General features: G+C 39.9%; 1 non-coding gene across 1 annotated transcript; it reads right to left on the reverse strand.

Annotated features, from left to right (window-relative positions):
* Positions 1 to 5,114: 5,114 nt before the first annotated feature.
* On the reverse strand, positions 5,115 to 5,186 carry TRNAE-UUC (transfer RNA glutamic acid (anticodon UUC)). The gene has a single exon. It is a non-coding gene; the product is annotated as a tRNA-Glu (tRNA).
* Between the last annotated feature and the right edge of the window lie 309 nt (positions 5,187 to 5,495).

Consider the following 5,495-nt stretch of genomic DNA (forward strand, 5'->3'; position numbering starts at 1 on the left):
TAAAATTTTGCCGGCCATCAAAAGCGACCTAAGGAACAATAGTTATCGCTTCGACATGACCGTTCCTTATTTTTTAACGCTTTAAGGCCAAAAAACTAAAATTCCGCCCGAACTCAGATTTTTGTGTGTCGCCATCTGCATGCATCCGGGCAAACGGACCCAAACTGCCTAAAATTTTTCTACCCTTTAAAAATGACCTAAAGAACAATAGTCATCGATTCGCCATGATTGTTCCTTGTTTTTTGGCATTTTAGGGCCAATAAAGTGGAATTTCGCCCGATTTCCAGATTTTCATGTGTTATAGCCCATGCCATATGCATGCATCCGGGTGAACGGACGAGTCCACCCGCCTAAAATTTTTCCGGCCCATCAATATGACCTAAGGAACAATATTCATTGCTTCTCCACGACTATTTCTCATTTTTTGAGGTTTTAGGGCAAAAAAATAGAATTTCGCGAGATTTCAAATTTTCGTGTTCTATAGTTTGTCATCTGCATAAATTCGGGCGACCGGCTCCGAATCTCCTAAAATTTTGCTGCACCACAAAAATTGACCTAAGGAACAATAGCCATCACTTCACCATGATTGTTCTTCATTTTTTGGCATCTTAGGGCCATAAAATAGGAATTCAACATGATTTCCTGATTTTTCATGTGCGATAGTCCACGCCATCTAAATGAATTTAGCCGACCGGCTCCGAATCGCCTAAAATTTTACGTGCCCATTAAAAATGATCTACAGAAAAATAGTCATCATTTAGCCATGACCGTTCCTTATTTTTTGGCATTTTAAAGCTAAAAAATAGGAATTTATCACGATTCCCACATTTTCATGTGTTAATCCACGCCATCTACATGCATCTGGGTGACCGGCTCCGAATCTTCTAAAATGTTGTGGGCCCATCAAAGACGACCTAAGGAATAATAGTTATCGCTTCACCATGACCGTTCCTTATTTTTTGGTGTTTTAGGGCCAAATAATAGGAATTCAGCATGATTCCCAGATTTTCATCTGTTATAGTCCACGCCATCAGCAAGAATTCGGGCGACCGGCTCCGAATCTCCTAAACTTTTACAGACCCATCAAAGACGACCTAAGGAACAATAGTCATCACTTCGCCATGATCGTTCCTTTTGGCGTTTTAGGGCCAAAAATAGGAATTCAGCATGATTCCCAAATTTTCATGTGTTATAGTCCACGTCATCAGCATGAATTCGGGCGACCGGATCCGAATATCCTAAAATTTGGCAGGACTATCAAAAATGATCTTAGGAACCATAGTCATAGCTTCGCCATGACCGTTCTTCATTGTTTGCTTTTAGGGCCAAAAAAAGGAATTCAGCACGATTCTCAGATTTTTGTATGCTATAGTCCATGCTATCTGTATGCATCCGAACGAACGGATCCGAACCACCTAAAATTTTTCAGGCGCATCAAAAATGACCTCGGGAAAAATTGTCATCGCTTTGCCATGATCGTTCCTTATATTTGGCGTTTCAGGGCCAAAAATTTGAAATTCTGCCTGATTTCCATATCTTCGTGTGCTATAGCCCACGTTGTCTGTATGCATTTGGGCGACCGGATCCGAACCGTCTAAAATTTTTCGTCCCCCAGAAACAACCTAAGGAACAATAGTCATCACTTTGTCATGACCTTTTCTCATTTTTTGGCGTTTTATGGCCAAAAAACTGGAATTTCGCTTGATTCCCAAATTTTCATGTGTTATAGCTCACGCCATTTGCATGTATTCGGGAGATCCGACCCGAACCGCCTAAAATTTTGTCGGCCCATCAAAGATGATCTAAGGAACAATAGTCATCGCTTCTCCTTTACTTTTCCTTATTTTTCGGCGTTTTAGGAGCAACAAATAGGAATTCAGCATGATTTTCAGATTTTCCGGGCCCATCAAAAATGATATAAGGATTAATAGTTATCCCTTTGCCATGAACGTTCTTCGTTTTTGATGTTTTAGGGCCAAAAAAGGAATTTAGCACGGTTCCTAGATTTTCGTGTGCTATATTCCACGCCATTTGTATGCATCCGGGCGACCAGGCCCGAACCACCTAAAATTTTGTCGCCCCATAAAAAATGACCCAAGGAACAATAGTCATCTCTTTGCCATTACTGTTCCTTATGTTTGGCGTTTTAGGGCCAAAAATCTGGAATTCCGCCTGATTCCCAGATTTTTGTGTGTTATAGCCCACGTCATTCGCATGCATCTGGGCGACCGGACCCGAATTGCCTAGAATTTTTTTGGACCGTCAAAAACGACCTAAGGAACAATAGCCATCGCTTCGCCATGGCCTTTCCTCATTTTTTGGCATTTTAGGGCCAAAAAACAGAAATTTCGTGTGATTCCTAAATTTTCGTATGTTATAAATCATACCATGTGCATGCATCTGTGCGATCGGACCCGAATCGCCTAAAATTTTGCCGACCCATCAAAAACAACCAAAGGAACAATGCTTCGCCATGACCGTTCCTCCTTTTCTGCGTTTTATGCCCAAAAAACTAGAATTACGCATGATTCTTAGATTTTCAAGTGCAATAGCCCAAGCCATATGTATGCATCCGGGAGACCGGACCCGAACCGTCAGAAATTTTGTCGACAGATCAAAAATGACCTGAGAAAAATAGTCATCACTTCGCCATGGTCGTTCCTCATTTTCTGGTATTTCAAGGCCAAAACATTGAAATTCCACCTGGTTTCCAGAATTTTGTGTGCTATGCATCCGGGCGACCGGACCCGAACCTCCTAAAATTTTGTCGGCTCATCAAAAGTGACCTAAGGAACAATAGTTATTGCTTTGCCACGACCGTTCCTCATTTTGTAACGTTTTAGGGCCAAAAAAACTAAAATTTCGCCCGATCCCAGATTTCGTTTACCGGCATCTGCATGCATCCGGGCGACCAGATCCGAACCGCCTAAAATTTTTCTGACCATTAAAAATGACCTAAAGAACAATAGTCATCGCTTCACCAAGATTGTTCCTCATTTTTTGGCGTTCTAGGGCCAATAAACTGGAATTTTGCTTGATTCTTAGATTTTCATGTGCTATAGCCAATGCCATATGCATGCATCCGGGCAACCGGACAGGTCCACCTGCCTAAAAATATTTTGGCCCATTAAAATGACCTAAGGAACAATATTCATTGCTTCACCATGACCATTTCTCATTTTTTGGAGTTTTAGGGCCAGATTCCAAATTTTTGTGTTCTATAGTTTGTCATCTGCATAAATTCGGGCAACCAGCTCCGAATCTCCTAAAATTTTACCACACCACAAAAATTGACCTAAGGAACAATAGACATCGCTTCACCATGATTGTTTCTTATTTTTTGGCATTTTAGGGTCATAAAACAGGAATTCAGCACGATTTCGTGACTTTCATATGCGATAGTTTACGCTATCTAAATGAATTCAGCTGACCGGCTTCGAATCGCCTAAAATTTTACGTACCCATCAAACACGACCTACAGAAAAATAGTCATCGCTTTGCCATGATAGTTCCTTATTTTTGGTATTTTTGGGCTAAAAATAGGAATTCTGCACGATTCCCAAATCTTTGTGTGCTATAATCCACAACATCTGCATGAATTCGGGCGGCCGGTTCCGAATCGCCTAAAATTTTGCGAGCCCATCAAATACGGCCTAAGAAAAAATAATCACCGCTTTGCCATGACAGTTCCTTATTTTCTTGCGTTTTAGGCCAAAAAATAGAAATTCAGCATGATTCCTAGATTTTCATGTGTTATAGTCCACGCCATTAGCATGAATTCGGGCGACCGGCTCCGAATTTTCTAAAAATTTTCGGGTCCATCAAAAATGATCTGAGAAATAATATCCATCGCTTCACCATGACTGCTCTTTATTTTTGGCGTTTTAGGGCCAAAAAAAAAGAATTCAGCACGATTCTTGGATTTTCGTGTGCTATAGTCCACGTCATCTGCATGCATCTGGACGACCAGACCCGAACCGCCTAAAATTTTGTCGGTCCATCAAAAATGTCCTAAGAAATAATAGTCATCGTTATGCCATGACCGTTCCTTATTTTTGGTGTTTTAGGGCCAAAAAACTGAAATTCCGTCCGATTTTTAGATTTTCTTGTACTATAGCCCACACCATCTGCATGCATCTGGGCGACCGGACCAAAACCGCCTAAAAAATTTTTGGTCCATCAAAGACGACCTGAGGAACAATAGTCAGCGCTTTGCCATGACTATTCCTTATTTTTTGGCGTTTTAGGGCCAAAGAATAGGAATTCAACATGATTCTCAGATTTTCATGTGATATAGTCCACGCCATCAGCATGAATTTGGGCGACGTACTTCGAATCTCCTAAAATTTTGTGGGCCCATCAAAGCTTATCCTAGGAACAATAGTCATTGTTTCGTCATAACCGTTCTTTGTTTTTGGCATTTTAGAGCCCTAAACGGGAATTCAGCACGATTTTCAATTTTTCATTTGCTATAGCCCATTCCATCTTCATGAATTCGGGTTGACCAGTTCTGAATCTCCTAAAATTTTGCCGGACCACAAAAACGACCTAAGGAACAATAGTTATCACTTCGCCATGATTATTCCTCATTTTTGGGCGTTTTAGGACCATAAAACAAGAATTCAGCACGATTTCGAGATTTTCGTGTGCTATATAATTCACGTCTTCTGCATGAATTCGGGCGACCGCCTTTGAATCGCCTAAAATTTTGCGGGCCCATAAAAAACGACCTAAGAAATAATAGTTATCGCTTCGTCACGACCTTTCCTCGTTTTTTTTTTTTTTGAGACGTCTTTTAACTATTAATCCTTCTGCTTCTCTCTCACAAACACACAAAAATATGGCAGTTCACCTTTCACCCCATTTGTTTTCATTTGGTTGGTTTTGAGTAGTAAAAAACACCTCAAAACCCATATAACTAGTAATGTTCATGGAGTTTAATAATTCCAGCTTCTCTTATTTTCTAGCAATATATATCCTTCTTTGAAATGGCGAAGGAACGGAAACTTAGAACGCAACTAGCAATTTAGCATGAGAATACGTAGTCGTTTTTTAAAATTGAAGTGCATTTATAGATTTCAGTGAATCCACCTTTTTTGGATCCAAAACATAAATTCCGTTACCGGGAATCGAACCCGGGTCTCCTGGGTGAAAGCCAGATATCCTAACCGCTGGACGATAACGGACTATTTTGATATTTATCGCCATCATTTAATATTTGTAATCGAAATCACATGACTGACAACGATGATCATTGTGAAAAGCTAAAGAATGATCACTACATTTTGTGTGGCCATTAAAAATTTAATCGCGCTCAATTTTTACGTCATACCAATATATACAAGACAAATATTTAATTAAGACTTCTAACCCTTAATTATTTTGCATTCTTACTTTATTAAACTAGTTAATTAGAATAAATTAATATAATTTAGCGTAAATACCAAATACGAATAAGTATTGTAACTACTTATTTACTGCATCCATGCCACTCG

Source organism: Nicotiana tabacum, chromosome 12 (assembly GCF_000715075.1).
Source record: "Nicotiana tabacum cultivar K326 chromosome 12, ASM71507v2, whole genome shotgun sequence".
NCBI classification, from domain to species: domain Eukaryota; kingdom Viridiplantae; phylum Streptophyta; class Magnoliopsida; order Solanales; family Solanaceae; genus Nicotiana; species Nicotiana tabacum.